The following is a 17,717-nucleotide window of genomic DNA, read 5'->3' on the forward strand; positions in this document are numbered from 1 at the left end:
AATACTTTTTGAAAAAAAAAGTTTCTTCGATTCAGCGAACGACACATGTACCTAGAAAACGGAATCGTATATGGGGATCGGAATATCCTCAAGGTACACGTAACACGGTCAGAGAGGGTGTCAAGATCTGTGTGTCGTGCGAATGGTTGCACCATTGCATCTTTGATCCATTCTTTATCAGCGAGTCAGCCGTCAACAGTGATGTTTGTCTAGACTCCTACAAGGCTTTCTTACAACAACTCGAACACCTCTAACCTGACGTCCTATTCCCGGAAACCGGTCATCCCCCCAATGGTCACTATATGTCCGTCAATTCCTGGATGAAATGTTTCCGGATAAGTAGATTGGACGAGATGGTCCTATTCGGTGGCGACCCCTATCACCGGACATCGTACCACTACACCTCTTCCTATGTGGTTTAGTAATGATCAACTGTACTGTATCAAAGCTAAGAACCTCCAGGACTTCAAGAACATGCATCCGCAATACGCTTGAACACGTTTCCATGGAGTTTCTGGAGCGTACATGGAGACAACCTGAATCCATACTCCAGGTTGTCCATACAGCTAGAAGTGCACAAATTGACGCATGTAATGAGAAAACAAAACTGCACGAGTTGTTTTATTACAAGTTGAAGATCAGTTGTTGTTATCTAATCTAGTTTTAAAGTTATGTTTAATGCTATAAAGGTAATTCATGGCCAACCTTTACTTTTACATCGCTGCTCAGTTCAAGCACAAGTAGTTATTTTATTTCTTAGTTTGTGTAATCACTGTTGGTAGTGCAGCATCGACTCTCAGGTTTCTGTTGTTTACAGTAGTAGCACGGAGTGTGTTTGAAATTTCTATTAAGTTTACACCTCTTTTCTTCCAAAATATTCATTTGTAGTCGGTGTAGCCTTGCGTTTTGGAATTTTACGGCGAAGTCTAGATCTGTAGGGTAAATTGACAAATAACAGGATGTTACCGAAACTTTTGATTTTTATTGAACTATCAAGAGTCAGTAATGTTACAGTAATTAACAAAAACGTTCAATTTCATTGACCAAAGAGAAAAAGTCACGAATACAAAGTAAATGTGCATATGCGCTAAGATAAATAGAAGTTTCATGAAAGAGCTACTGATAAGAAAAATAGATAAAAACAAAGCAAGATAAAAGTGTGATATTATAGCGTCATGAAGAAAGCCTTTAGAGCTTAATATAGCTTGAATGCTTCGAAAAGAAATCAGACAACGCGTCTACTACAAATATTATGCTCAAATGTGCCGGCAGTTACACATGTGTGGCTTATGATGAAAAGCGAACTTTTAAGTGCAACAAATCGTTGTGTGAGTACGGCTAGCAGCTTGCAAGCATAAAAATGGAATGCTATCAGCGACAAAGGAAAAGGAGAAGCATATTAAGCATTCGAAGCTTGACAAACTACCATACACTATACCAGTAAATTTTAAATTTCCAGTCTTGATAAAAAGAGAAAACTACTTGTCTAGTAGCAAATAGTGCATGAACACAGCAACTATTTGTCTAATAATAAACAGTGCAGAAACACAGCAGAGCTGTTTCGACATGTGTATATTGTGTGCGGGAAATCCAGTAATACAAGCTCACAAATTTGTTAAACAAAAGTTTTTAACGCAGTACTTTCACAAGAATCAATAAAAGCGCTATGTGTAGCAGTGAAAATGTAGACTTCTCCTTCCATCCAGTGAGCAGATCTGTGTGCTCCCAAGCAGACTGCCGTACACAACATTGGAGAATTCACTGTGTGTGCGTTCGTGTGTTTGTGAGCGTTAACGGTAAGTTCAGTAAAAGAGTATCAGCTTCCTACACTGTCTTACCTATCGTCTGTGTCCCAGGAGCCTTTCTTATGTCTATTCGGGATGCGTGAAATGCAAAGAAACACAGGACAACCACTAAGACATGCCCACACAATACAGTCTCAACGTGCACACACACAAGTGCTCAGCCAAACAAGACAATATATGACGTCACACAGAATTCTTTAAACAACTAAAATGTCTCATGAATACACTGGCTCCGTCATAATGAGGAACCAGCCTGTTTTCAACATTATTTTCTTATATAAATGTTCGCGGATTTCTTGCTGTGCCAGATTTGTAGGTTGATTTTGTGAAATGAGTGACGAAATAGTCATTGGTTCTCCATTGTACAGTTGTCTCATTCCTTTATTTAGCGTTTCGTAGATCTCGCATTATATTCAGCTTCTCATCTCCCACCTTGCTTCTTTCGCTATGCTTACGACATTTTTATGATCTGGCCGCATGGGATCGAAGCTCATTACTTGTTGACTAATCATATGAATAGAATGCAAATTTGTATAAATTTCACCGCTGTGATAGGGAGAGAAGGAAGATTATCATTTTTGGGCAGTTTTTTGAAAGAAAATTAGATGGGCGGCACGGACATTGTTTACTGTAAGCCAGTAAATACTGACCACATCTCAGTTGTCAAAGGTTTCAGTACCCAGTACGAAAGAAAGCTCTTTTAAACACACTGATACGAAGAGCTAAAACTGTTTCTGACACGGACTTACTGAATTCCGAGAGCAGGCATCTGAAAAAGTTATTCGCGAGATGTTAAGTTAGCCATCCCCAAGCAACGAAAACACGGAGATAATCATCACAAGATTATCAGTCTGTGGCACTCATTCGGGTCTTCATAAAAAAAGGGCAGAATCATGGCAGACACGCTATTCAATCCACTTCCCAAACATACAAGAGAAATGAAGAGATGTTGTGCTCAGGAAACTGTAGTCTTAGTGGTAATGTTCCTGGAATTTATAAAATTTTTCTTGATTGCGGTAGTAGTTATATTGATTTGTCAATACGGACAGTTTCAGAACCCTACACAGAGCACCAACGAAACATTATATATCGCGTTTCCGACAAATGTGCCTCACAGACAAACCTGCTATTATTATCGATGAAAAGAAAATCTTATCCTATGCATCTACCTACTGTGATTCCATCATCAAGGAAGCCGTTCAGATCACAACAGTAACAACAGCTTTAACCGGGACATTATTTATACTCTTAGTGCAGCAGCGGATACTTGATGTCGTAAGGCAGTAAGGATATAAACTGTTTATTCACCATCTAACGGAATCTGCATCGATATAACGCACAGCCATCGACGTAATCTCTGGTAGCGTATGGAAATTCCGTGACGTCGTGACGTTGCCATGACAAAATTCCTCCAACTAAATGAAGAACCATGCTATCCAAAGGTAATTTATAACAATAACGAAAGAAGAAATCGTCGGACGTTTGAGTTTACATACAAATCTGACGTGGCAAGAAATCAGTATAACGTTTATACAAGAACGTCGCCGCGAAAAACTACGTTCTCATAGGAATTTCTTGTGTGAAACAAAAAGAATAAAGTGATTCCTATTTGTTACAATCATTAATGTATTAATTATTTTGTAAAAAAATATATTTGTGAGTAAATATAACTGTCAGTTATGTATGTCTGTGGTATTCTACAAGTTCAAAATTTTGTTTCTTTTTTGAATTATAATAAAATACAACTATAACAACAGCTCTAACTAAACAATGTTAGTTTTAGTGCATCTGTAATAGGAAATGGGTGCTAAGTAATTCAACATGTACAAAAAACAGAATAACTAGTTCAAGGGATCGACATCATTTTCGTTATCAGATAAAGAGTAAGACTGATTAACGTTCCTTGGGGAGCGTCCACAGGCACATAAATTCTTTTAAGGATATCGCGGGCGTCTTTGATTACAAAAAAATTTATTCATAAAATCAACTACTGTAATTTTGTCTGTGTGACTATTATCAGGAGTAATGCGAACATTGTACTTCAGTCGGCTACACGCCAACAACTTAAAAATATATAGCTGTAAGCTATCTTTTAAAGTTATGACAAGTCCTGAAGCAGAATTTCACAGCTCTCCACTTGATAATTGCCGCACGGCCGAAACTGCAATACAAATGTTATGAATAACAATTTTACAAACAAAGGTGACAGTGAAGTCCTTTAACAAGAACGTAACAGTCAGAGATTCTGCTTCGTCACAAAACTCAACAGTAGAAGAAACATGTAATTTAAGTCAATTCCGTACCTAGGTATCCACCTGCGAAGCTTAGCATTAATTGCGACTGGTTGCTGTTCCGAGGATCCGGGTTCGCTCCTGGTTCTGGCAAGGTTCTTTCTCTGGTTGAAGGAATGAATTGGGGTGCAGACACGAAGAGAACACGGCAAGTGCCATCACCATATTTCCCAGGAATTTTGCTGAGTGGAAGAGGGGTCAAAATAAGTGCACGCGTACCTTGGCTCATCCGCAGGTAATCGACCATTTCTGACAAAACGATGGTCAATGTTTTCGAGGTATTTTATAAGCCTTTTAGGGTGTAATAAGTTCTACTGAAGCGGTGGCGCAATGGCTAACATGACGTACTAACACTTCTGCACCCCATGTTCGAAAGTACATTATTGTTTTTCCCTTACCTATCAGAGCGATCCTTGGTTACTCCTGCATGAAGATGGAGTATCTACCTGTCCGTTGAAAGTTATTCCTCGTAGGTGTACGCCACTCAATGAAGTCAGTGACGTATATTCCTACCGGCAAACAAAACACTTCCTCCGAAAACTGCGGAAATGCACAACACGGCCAAGGGATATGACAAGTAGACACGATACAGTAAAAATCCGTGCACAGATACATAACCAACTGCAAGCGTCAGTTTTTGGAAAACCTTTATGCATGTGCTGCCGCGAAATTAATGCCAAAGCGATAAATCTTCAGCAGTGTTAACGAAGTTTCTTTTCCGAGTGAGATTCATTCGAAGAAATGTGACCGTGGCAAAACTGCCTTTGCGCGATGCTCACGGTGTACGGAATTTCAATGTTTCGAACGTTACTATTCGGAATCATACAACGGGAAGCAGCAAATCGTTCAGAAGAATGAACGTAAGAGCAAAATATAAGTTCTGATATAACACTGAAATTTAAGAATATTAAAATTTAAACCCCTGAAATACCATACACACGTATATTATATACTGTATGTGTGATACTTGTGAGACCCTGTTGTAATTTTACAGTTAATATAACGCCCCTGTATCTCATAACTTCGTAAAGCAACGCTTCTACCGACACGTGTAGATAAATAAAATAAAAACAGTAATCGCGTTTCGACCACGGGTTGCAAAAGTATGAAGTTATGAAGGACTATCCGCTGTACCACCACCTCGGCTCAGCTTCCTGCCGGCAGAAACGCATCTCAATTACGTCGAAAACTTCGACCATTATTTTCTCTGTAACGATGGAGTATCTCCGTGTTCGCTTATTTTGATCACTCTTCCTATGAGCGAAATTTCTTGGAAATCGGGTGAGGGTCTTTTGGCGTGTCCTCCTTGACAGCGGCTCCAAGGTCTAGAAGGCCGACAACGGCCCTGTTCTCCACCTGCGCCACCATTCCCCACTGGCAGAGATGGCACGGCTCTCGGTGGTCCTCACTGGACCGTTAGGCCCAGAACGCGGAGCTTTCCTCGCTTTTGACACATCCAGGTCATCAAAAACGGCGGAAGTTTCACCTACCAGCATGTGGCAACGAAACTTCGTTTCACTTACGTCTGTCACTATCCTCGCTGAGCCCAACCTCATTGTATCTTGCAAACTATCGGATCTGTGGCGAGACTTATCGTCGAAATAACTTGTGAGTTAAAAGCAGACCTCAGTGATAGTATAAATAAGAAAGCTTTGCCTCTCAGAAGCAACTAATACTAGATACATATGTACTGTTAATTGTGTAATTTCTTTAGAGAGAGTCTGGTGAGAAATTCAAAGAGAGAAAAATGCCATCTAGAAAACAGAACCTAAGAAACCAGCACCTGTTCAAACTTCATGATTACGACATAGTTTCATTAAAACACTGTAGGAAACGGAAATTGTTACACAATTGACACCTTGACTCTGGACCTGAGTAATGATTTCATTAAAATTTCACCGTGGGCTACTTTCATCATCAGTTTACCAGCACAAAAAACAACTTTTCTTCCACATGAATAATGGTTATAGGCACAGTGTCAACATGGACCGTCGAGGTCTGAATACTGGAAGCTGTGTTGAAAGCTCAAGTTGACACGAGTCATTAATACATGAAACCAAAAGACAAACAACAGACTACCTTGGTATAGGACCAGAGTCAACTTGGACCCAGTGAAAGGTCACAGCGAACACCTGTTCTGGAGACCCAAACGACTCCGTTTCATGGGATCGTGGCGTGGGTTGCAACACTATTATGGCGTAGGACTAGAATCAACTGGGACCCGGTGAAAGGTAACAGGGAACACCTGTTCTGGAGACCCACATGTCTCCACTTCATGGGATCGTGGAGTGGGTTGCAACACTCTAGCATGGCGTAGGACCAGAATCAACTGGGACCTGGTGAAAGGTCACAGGGAACACCTGTTCTGGAGACCCACACATCTCCACTTCATGGGACCGTGGAGTGGGTTGCAACAATCGTGCATGGCGTAAGTCCAGAATCAACTGGGACCCAGTAAAACGTCGCAGGGAACACCTGTTCTGGGGACCCACACGTCTCCACTTCATGGGATCGTGGAGTGTGTTGCAACACTCTAGCATGGCGTAGGACCAGAATCAACTGAGACCCGGTGAAAGGTCACAGGGAACACCTGTTCTGGAGACCCACATGTCTCCACTTCATGGGATCGTGGAGTGGGTTGCAACAATCGTGCATGGCGTAAGTGCAGAATCAACTGGGACCCAGTAAAACGTCACAGGGAACACCTGTTCTGGAGACCCACATGTCTCCAGTTCATGGGGTCGTGGAGTGGGTTGCAACACTCTAGCATGGCATAGGACCAGAATCAACTGGGACCCGGTGAAAGGTCACAGGGAACACCTGTTCTGGAGACCCACATGTCTCCACTTCATGGGATCGTTCAGTGGGTTGCAACACTCTAGCATGGCGTAGGACCAGAATCAACTGGGACCTGGTGAAAGGTCACAGGGAACACCTGTTCTGGAGACCCACACATCTCCACTTCATGGGATCGTGCAGTGGGTTGCAACAATCGTGCATGGCGTAAGTCCAGAATCAACTGGGACCCAGTAAAACGTCACAGGGAACACATGTTCTGGGGACCCACATGTCTCCACTTCATGGGATCGTGGAGTGTGTTGCACACTCTAGCATGGCATAGGACCAGAATCAACTGGGACCCGGTGAAAGGTCACAGGGAACACCTGTTCTGGAGACCCACATGTCTCCAGTTCATGGGATCGTGGAGTGGGTTGCAACACTCTAGCATGGCGTAGGACCAGAATCAACTGGGACCCGGTGAAAGGTCACAGGGAACACCTGTTCTGGAGACCCACATGTCTCCACTTCATGGGATCGTGGAATGGGTTGCAACACTCTAGCATGGCGTAGGACCAGAATCAACTGGGACCCGGTGAAAGGTCACAGGGAACACCTGTTCTGGGGACCCACACGTCTCCACTTCATGGGATCGTGGAGTGTGTTGCAACACTCTTGCATGGCGTAGGACCAGAATCAACTGAGACCCGGTGAAAGGCCACTGGGAACACCTGTTCTGGAGACCCACATGTCTCCACTTCATGGGATCGTGGAATGTGTTGCAACACTCTAGCATGGCGTAGGACCAGAATCAACTGGGACCCAGTGAAAGGTCACAGGGAACACCTGTTCTGGAGACCCACATGTCTCCACTTCATGGGATCGTGGAGTGGGTTGCAACACTCTAGCATGGTGTAGGACCAGAATCAACTGGGACTTGGTGAAAGGTCACAGGGAACACCTGTTCTGGAGACCTACACATCTCCACTTCATGGGATCGTGGAGTGGGTTGCAACAATCGTGCATGGCGTAAGTCCAGAATCAACTGGGACCCGGTGAAAGGTCACAGGGAACACCTGTTCTGGAGACCGACATGTCTCCACTTCATGGGATCGTGGAGTGGGTTGCAACACTCTAGCATGGCGTAGGACCAGAATTAACTGGGAACCATTGAAAGATCACAGGAAGCACCTATTCTCAAGTGCCACACCTTTTCGACTCATGGAACAATTGAATCACCATGGACGACTGGGGTTGTCAGCAGTGAAAGATTCACCTGTATTCAATCTAACGATATTCAAAATTTTAAAATGCTGTAAAAGTGGTGTTAAAAGTCGAACAAGAGTTACGTTGCTTACAAGAAAAAGACTGATTTGTTGGTTCTTTAAACATTAACTCAGAGGGGAAAGATGTGACGGGTCAGCCAGCGGTAAGGATAATGAGGAAGGAGAGGCGCGTTCTGCTAGGTCTGCTAGGACAGGCAGGCTGTATGCAGTGTGCTCAAAATAAAAATGGCACAGAAGATATTTTTGATACATTCAGATAGGCAATCTCCCTTAATTACGAAAGCTGTTTGGAAAGTAAGGTCCGATCGGTCGCGAAATGAAAACCACAATGAAAATCTAAAATTTTTTGATCGCATAATTCAGCCACGCATTGCAGCTACCTCTCTGAACATCGCCACTGCGACTTATATATTTGTCGTGGCGTTGTGCAAAATTCCCAGTACCCTCCTCACAGAAAGCAGCCACCTATGCTTTTCGCCAATTCTCTACGCTGGTCTGCCTTTCGTTGTTTGTGCCAAAATGTTGTCTTCGTAGACAGAGGTTCAGGAGGGCAGAGACGAACAACGGAAGGAGCTAATTAAGGGCTATATTGTGGGTGATCAAACACTTCCCATCGAAAATGCTGCAGGACCTCCTACATTACCCATGCAACATGCGGCTGAAAATTAACTTGAAGAAAAAAATGCATGACAGTTATGTTATGTGGGCTGCATAGCTTCGGGTGAAGTCTCTCATCAGTTACACATACTCGGCGGGAGACACTGTTGTTTCTACGTGATCACTTTGCTCTCCAAACTGAAAAGAGCGGCGTGAAGCGATCGACAAGCACATAAAGACATTTGGCAACCCAGCTGTACAAAGTTCCATCGGATTTTCACAGTTGTTTGCATTTCGCGCCTAATCGGATTTTACTTTCCGAGTACGCCTCGTAATAAAGACTATTATGAGCTTAATTCATACACACCCGAATCTGATTACATAGTTGGGTGGCCTGCCTTAAGGTACGTGAAATATTTCCTGAGCCAGTTTCTTTTTGATACCGCTGTATTAGGGCGGATTTCACTGTCGAGAAACGGACTGTGATTAAAGATTCGTTGGAAGAGGATGTGGAGAGCGTATGTGTGTAGTGTTGTGGGAACATGTTGGAGTATTAGGATCATAGACGGGGGAACGGGCTAGAGAATAACTTTCGTCACGTTTGCGGGCAAATTCTGATATACGTAGCTGTTCAATATGGAAGACAAGGATGAGAAATTTTATGAGATGATTGGGGGCAGGTTAAGCAGATTCAAAACGTTGGGCGGTATGTATGGTGTTCTAAAATCTGTAGTGCTTGTCAGAACTTGGATTAGCGGAAATCCATGCTACATTTGCATAGTAGATGATGGGTCGGACGACGCATTTATGGGTGTGGTGGACTGTGGAATGGTAAAATTCCTATATTTGACCGTTTGGTAGTTTTGGTGTATAGTGGGCTTCCTGGAATAGTTAGTAGGTGGGGATTTCCTTTTAGCTCGCTAACAAGCAGTAGTCTGTGGTAATTTGTTGTATTAGTTAACTCGATACGAAGGTTGTAAATGAAAAGGTAAATGTTGTGTTGTTGGAAGCTGTGAATGGCTCTTTCCGTAATTGTTACCCGGGTTTTGGTAGAGTCTATTGTGAGGAGCCACTAGTTGCACGAGAAAGTTATTAGGCTGGGATGGATCTGGAGGGACTGTTGAGATTTCTTGTGGACGGGGTAGAGGGCTAGGAATGTTGGTGTCATCGGTATACAGGGGGAGCTGCGCCGGAGAAAGTGGCGTAGGCATATTGGCTGCATGTAGCACGTGGAGCAGTGGAGAGAGGACAAGTCCTTGGGGCACAGGGACTGTAATACGAAAATACGCGAATTAGTGTCGTTGAAGGTGACATAGGAAGGGCCGTTGTTTTTAAGACGTTGAGAAGATGAACACAATTACATAGAATTGCACAGGTCTGTAACTTGATGAGGAGACTGGAATTCCTCACGTTATCATATGATTTCTCGAGATCAAGGGATATAAGAAATGGTGGACTGCAGTTGTTAATTTGGTGGGATAGGAGATGTGTAACGTAAAGGAGTTGGTCATTGGAAGAAAGGTTGGGCGTAAGAGACAGTGGTAAAGACAAATCGGAATGTTTCGGTGTCTATGAAAGCGTTGGTATACAATGGACTTGAAGACTTTTATGAATACTGAGTCAGGGTGGTGGAGCGGTAGGAGGTGTCACTGGCGGGTTTGAGGACAAGTAGGATTTCAGACGTTTACCATGGTACAAGGTAAAAACCTATATGGACGACTACGTTGTAAATACGGATAGCGTTTGTAGGAGGGAGACGGGCATCCGTTCAGGAATCTGTAGGTACAGCAGTCATGACAGAGCTGTTTGCAGTACCTGTTTATTGGAAGGTGTGTGATAATAATCGTGTGCGTGATACCGAGAGACTATCCTCCGTTAATCTTTCGTGCCTGTCTTCATAGATGTTGGAAACAAAGGTAATGCTGAGTCATCTATCACTGTGCACTTCGAAAACGGCGCCGTAGTTCTAAAGCCCTCGGAAGACCTCTGAGCTTAAAACTGTTTCCCAACTCCTTGTCGTGCCACCTGTCGGAGTGAACTGAAAGCGAACGCGCTTCTTGCGCCGGCCGAGAGATGGTGCGTTGCGACGCTGGCGGCAGAGCGTGGCGCCACGGTCGATAGCGGACGCTATAAATAGTCTCGCGCCGTGCGCCGACTCGTCCCATCTCGTTCCGGACTTCGACCTCGGTGTCAGACTGTCTCGCCTGTGCGCCGGCTGACACACATTCAAGCGCGAAGGCTAGCCGTGGCTAATTTTTACAAGTGGCCTGTCACGCCCGTTAAATGCGAGCCATATTTTGTGGTAGGTCCTCCCGTCAAATATACAGACATTTAATGCTTCCTTGCGGAAACAATGCGTCAATCAAATGATAGTTACTTGTGCAATATAGCTCAGTTTGACACATTTTCAAGTGCATCTGTTAATGACAGAATTCAGCACTCAGTGTTCGATGTATGAGTCGTAGTTGGTGAGTTAAGATATTATCTGGAGAAAACTTTAGTCAACCACGATTTTAAATTCCAAATCCTTCTGTCAGAAATTTAATCGTACTGTCTTGAATGTGATAGTATCATAGCACGCCACAAAAGGAGATACGCCCTACACAACTTTGCCAGAGATCACTTTTTATTTGATGTGCTGGCTAGTACAATATGGAGTACAAGACATTTTATTTCATTGTGTTAAGACCACGTGCACATCAGTAAGATAATTATACGTACTTCTGTTTGCGTGATCGCCCTTTAAATCATTTTCAGAGTCTGAGAAGTAGTAGTACCAGGGTAAAAATGTACAGTGCAAATGCCTAGTTACTGTAGGACACTGCTAAGACAATATGAGAGTTAAAGTAACTGGGTACTTCTGTTTATATTCTGAGAACCATCTGGTCATATAATGTCGAGGATTTCACAACTGCTACAAGCGTTTTTCAAGGGAAATGAAATGGTTATTTACGTTTATGGGCTCTTCTTGTCGTTCTGGGCGAAATGAATTAATATAAAATTGTAGTTTCAGAATCTGATTAGTTTGTCGAAATTGTCAGCAGATGATGGGAACGACACAGAAACGTTGCACCATTTCCGCAAACTAACCCAGCTGGAAAGCACGTAATCGCAAATTATTTGCATACCTCTGTTTGCAGAAGATCTTACACGAAACTGTACTACATTCGCCACGAATTATTTTTCTTTTCGTGAATTAAAACTCCTAGTTAGTAAATGTTTAGCTCCCTCTGCACATCTAACCACATGAAACCAGAGGTTCTTCCCACATTCTCTGTACCGTGGTCTTCAAACACGAGACCTCATAACCAGTCAATTTAGTTGTTCGCAGTTCAAGAGGAGGAGTGAGAATTTCACTTTTACGTAACAGAGACATCATGAGCATTAATTTACCGGTGGAACACTATGCAGGATGAGGCAAGTTTGGGAAAGAAGGAATTACCATAGGCGGTCAGAATGACGGTAATATCTTCCTACAGAAATTTCGTAATAAAACTCAAGGAAGTGCTAAGAAAAATACGCGGATGAGAGTGGAATATATCTAGTGCCACCAGAGGACATCGCGGCAGTGACGTACAACTATGGTGGGGGTGACTGGCTTAAGAGGTAATACCCCTTTTCCTTCGTGACAAGTTCCAGATATCGAAACGTTTTCAGCAAAACGTATTGACCCGAAGAGATACAGGTGGAGCACCACATTTGACCACTCGCACTGACGGTGGCACAAAGGCCAGAGCAACAAATAGTCGATTTTTATGGTTGACGGCAGCAAAGTGTACGAGGTGAAAGGCTATCCAGAAGCTAAGTACAGAATGTAGCGAAAATCATCGCAAACAAGTGAAAATAGTCCGGGGAACGACACGTATCGAAAAATGTAAATAGAGGTTAAGTCGATCACTGTGCAACCAATGGTGGGTATCGAAGGCTACAGAGAGTAGCGAGAATTTCCAGGGTAATGCGGACCCACGGTATTTACGGACACTGCTATGTCAGTGGAGGTGCCCACGTGACATGCCTGTAGCTGCAATGACACCATCGTCGGGAACAAGCCCGAGTATCTCTGACCTTTCCACTACATTGGTACTAGGGCTGCCAGGGAATCTACACTCCTGGAAATTGAAATAAGAACACCGTGAATTCATTGTCCCAGGAAGGGGAAACTTTATTGACACATTCCTGGGGTCAGATACATCACATGATCACACTGACAGAACCACAGGCACATAGACACAGGCAACAGAGCATGCACAATGTCGGCACTAGTACAGTGTATATCCACCTTTCGCAGCAATGCAGGCTGCTATTCGCCCATGGAGACGATCGTAGAGATGCTGGATGTAGTCCTGTGGAACGGCTTGCCATGCCATTTCCACCTGGCGCCTCAGTTGGACCAGCGTTCGTGCTGGACGTGCAGACCGCGTGAGACGACGCTTCATCCAGTCCCAAACATGCTCAATGGGGGACAGATCCGGAGATCTTGCTGGCCAGGGTAGTTTACTTACACCTTCTAGAGCACGTTGGGTGGCACGGGATACATGCGGACGTGCATTGTCCTGTTGGAACAGCAAGTTCCCTTGCCGGTCTAGGAATGGTAGAACGATGGGTTCGATGACGGTTTGGATGTACCGTGCACTATTCAGTGTCCCCTCGACGATCACCAGTGGTGTACGGCCAGTGTAGGAGATCGCTCCCCACACCATGATGACGGGTGTTGGCCCTGTGTGCCTCGGTCGTATGCAGTCCTGATTGTGGCGCTCACCTGCACGGCGCCAAACACGCATACGACCATCATTGGCACCAAGGCAGAAGCGACTCTCATCGCTGAAGACGACACGTCTCCATTCGTCCCTCCATTCACGCCTGTCGCGACACCACTGGAGGCGGGCTGCACGATGTTGGGGCGTGAGCGGAAGACGGCCTAACGGTGTGCGGGACCGTAGCCCAGCTTCATGGAGACGGTTGCGAATGGTCCTCGCCGATACCCCAGGAGCAACAGTGTCCCTAATTTTCTGGGAAGTGGCGGTGCGGTCCCCTACGGCACTGCGTAGGATCCTACGGTCTTGGCGTGCATCCGTGCGTCGCTGCGGTCCGGCCCCAGGTCGACGGGCACGTGCACCTTCCGCCGACCACTGGCGACAACATCGATGTACTGTGGAGACCTCACGCCCCACGTGTTGAGCAATTCGGCGGTACGTCCACCCGGCCTCCCGCATGCCCACTATACGCCCTCGCTCAAAGTCCGTCAACTGCACATACGGTTCACGTCCACGCTGTCGCGGCATGCTACCAGTGTTAAAGACTGCGATGGAGCTCCGTATGCCACGGCAAACTGGCTGACACTGACGGCGGCGGTGCACAAATGCTGCGCAGCTAGCGCCATTCGACGGCCAACACCGCGGTTCCTGGTGTGTCCGCTGTGCCGTGCGTGTGATCATTGCTTGTACAGCCCTCTCGCAGTGTCCGGAGCAAGTATGGTGGGTCTGACACACCGGTGTCAATGTGTTCTTTTTTCCATTTCCAGGAGTGTACATGCCAATCCCAAGAAGATACGGGATAAAAGCCAAGAAAAAGGAGAAAGGCAAAGGCATTGGCAATCAATGCAGACTTTCTGTTCATAAAATCTAAGGTCAGTACTGACGGGGTTATTAACGCTGGGAGCAGTCCATCCCAGTAACTTCTAAATGGATTTTTTTTGAATCGTACTTTATCGCCTCGTCCCTGCAACATTTGACATAGGATACGAGCGAAGCGCAATCAGGCGCACAATACCGCCCCGCTGCCCATATCTCGGCTGCAAGCCATCAACCCGCCTTTAGTGGTGGAAAGAACTCGTGTGTCTTCGTAGTAAGTCGCATTTTACATATTTGAAATTAAAAGAAATCATGGTTCCACTGAGGTTGATTATTATATGAATAACATGCTTTATTCAACACCCTTGATAAATTGCAAACCAACGGATAATTAATCTGTAGCATACATGACATCCGCACACAGGATAACGTAACGACGCATCCACTCACTCACATCAGGTTAATTGTTATATTGTTACTAAATCAAACAAAATGCTACTATTCTGTACGAACCTCAGGAAACCATTGGTCTCTTACACCAAAACACTCAGAAATTATCTCTGAACAATGTCTAAAGTATTCCAGAATGAGTTTTTACTTTGCAGTAGAGTTTGAGCTGAAATGAAATTTTCTAGCAGATTAAAACCGTGCGCCACACCAGGTCTGTAACCTGGAACCTATACATTTCTCCGGTAAATACTCTACCGAGTCGGAGAGAGCTAGTGTCGGATACAGAGCTTTGGGGCTGAGTCTTCAGTCGCTCAAAACGAAAAAAGGAAATATTATGGTTTAGTGCCCCAGTCCAGCACACAATTTTAGTTCGTAATGTTGTCCGTAGAGTTAGAGTTCACTCTGCATTCGCATACAGCTTCTTTCACGTGCTTACATCTGTGTAAACAGCCACTGATCGATGAGTCTCGCTCAAACTATGATGACATTACGTAGGTCTGCATGCTTTCGTGCCCGTTAACATTGACGGTACAATTTTCTGAGTTATTTAGCTCGGTTCTATTCAAATGTGAAGAATATTGGACGTTTCTAAGCCGCTGCTGGGAACAGGGACACAAGATGAATTCTGATCCCAGCAAAGGTCGAACAGATGAGTATTCTAGGCATTTTAAGAGCTATATGATGCCGCCTAACAGCTCGTAAGATTTTACCATCAGTGTTCGTGGCACTTTGGGATTTGTTTTGGTAGAGGAAGGTCGCAAGCTTCATTGCTTTTTTGTATATATACGCTGCCGGAAAAAAGAATCGCAACAAAAAGAAGGAACGAAACTTTATAGGCAAGTTTCTATATCTGAAAAAAAGGATGTCTGTTCACATTTCAAGCGAGTCGCATATGATTGGCGTTAGTAGCGCCACTATGTGGATATGTATCAGTTTGTTTTAAACACAAGCTGTAATGGTCGTGAGCGTTAGTTGCCTTTGAGATTGGACATGGTTAGCCGATGTTAGTCACGAATGTCGTTACGGGGACAAAGACACCATTACCATCACCTAACTGAGTTTGAAAGAGGCCGTGTAACAGGGTTACAGCCACTGTACATGGTTTCTGGCAGCAGCGGTCACGGTAACGTATGGTTGCAACAAGACCGGTCCCTGGACGACCACATGGCAGTAACGAGAGGGAGTTCGGCGTATTCCTGTGGCGCATAGTACTGAATCTGCAGCAGCACAGTGACACAAAGAACTATTACAAACCTTGGCGCGCATTCCACTGACCCGAAACCACCGCCATTTGCTACTTCAGTGATGTCAAGCGAGAGCTCATTCGAGGCCAGGGAGCTGGTTCTGCCTCAGCATCAGTGACGGCCGTGTGTTGGTTAGAAATAGTCCAGTTGAAGTCCTGCAACCAACTTGTCTGCGTGCGAGGCACAGTGGAGCTACATCTGGAGGTATGGTCTGGAGTGTGATTTCGTATAATAACAGGAGCAATCTCGTGGCTATCCTGCGCACTCTGACTGCAAATTTGTATGTCATACAGGTAGTTCGATATGTTGTGCTGCCATTCACGAACAGCATCCCAGGAGGTGTTTTCCAACAAGATAAGGCTCGCCGACATAAAGATGTAAGCTAAGAAGTTCTACAGAAAGTCAACATGGCGTCTTGGCCTGCTCAGTCGCCATATGTCTCCAATCTGATTACACTGGTTATTAATGGAGTTTCACATTTCCCAGACCTTATCTCGTACTTACATTAACCTCTGACCCTGCAGTGTTAAGCATTTAAATGTGCTATCTAGACTAATATATTCCCGAAATCCATCACTGTACATTAATTATTTTGTAGTGCTGTGATTTTTTTCCGTCAGTCTCTTCCTAATACACTCCTGGAAATTGAAATAAGAACACCGTGAATTCATTGTCCCAGGAAGGGGAAACTTTATTGACACATTCCTGGGGTCAGATACATCACATGATCACACTGACAGAACCACAGGCACATAGACACAGGCAACAGAGCATGCACAATGTCGGCACTAGTACAGTGTATATCCACCTTTCGCAGCAATGCAGGCTGCTATTCGCCCATGGAGACGATCGTAGAGATGCTGGATGTAGTCCTGTGGAACGGCTTGCCATGCCATTTCCACCTGGCGCCTCAGTTGGACCAGCGTTCGTGCTGGACGTGCAGACCGCGTGAGACGACGCTTCATCCAGTCCCAAACATGCTCAATGGGGGACAGATCCGGAGATCTTGCTGGCCAGGGTAGTTGACTTACACCTTCTAGAGCACGTTGGGTGGCACGGGATACATGCGGACGTGCATTGTCCTGTTGGAACAGCAAGTTCCCTTGCCGGTCTAGGAATGCTAGAACGATGGGTTCGATGACGGTTTGGATGAACTGTGCACTATTCAGTGTCCCCTCGACGATCACCAGTGGTGTACGGCCAGTGTAGGAGATCGCTCCCCACACCATGATGCCGGGTGTTGGCCCTGTGTGCCTCGGTCGTATGCAGTCCTGATTGTGGCGCTCACCTGCACGGCGCCAAACACGCATACGACCATCATTGGCACCAAGGCAGAAGCGACTCTCATCGCTGAAGACGACACGTCTCCATTCGTCCCTCCATTCACGCCTGCCGCGACAGCACTGGAGGCGGGCTGCACGATGTTGGGGCGTGAGCGGAAGACGGCCTAACGGTGTGCGGGACCGTAGCCCAGCTTCATGGAGACGGTTGCGAATGGTCCTCGCTGATACCCCAGGAGCAACAGTGTCCCTAATTTGCTGGGAAGTGGCGGTGCGGTCCCCTACGGCACTGCGTAGGATCCTACGGTCTTGGCGTGCATCCGTGCGTCGCTGCGGTCCGGTCCCAGGTCGACGGGCACGTGCACCTTCCGCCGACCACAGGCGACAACATCGATGTACTGTGGAGACCTCACGTC

The 17,717-nt window shown here is 45.3% G+C and overlaps 1 protein-coding gene across 1 annotated transcript in view; it reads right to left on the reverse strand.

Annotated features, from left to right (window-relative positions):
- LOC126095365 (phorbol ester/diacylglycerol-binding protein unc-13-like) overlaps positions 1–17,717 on the reverse strand; it is a 560,121-nt gene that overhangs the window by 51,198 nt on the left and 491,206 nt on the right. The window lies entirely within an intron of this gene.

The sequence above is a fragment of the Schistocerca cancellata genome, chromosome 8, assembly GCF_023864275.1.
Source record: "Schistocerca cancellata isolate TAMUIC-IGC-003103 chromosome 8, iqSchCanc2.1, whole genome shotgun sequence".
Classification (NCBI taxonomy): Eukaryota; Metazoa; Arthropoda; class Insecta; order Orthoptera; family Acrididae; genus Schistocerca; species Schistocerca cancellata.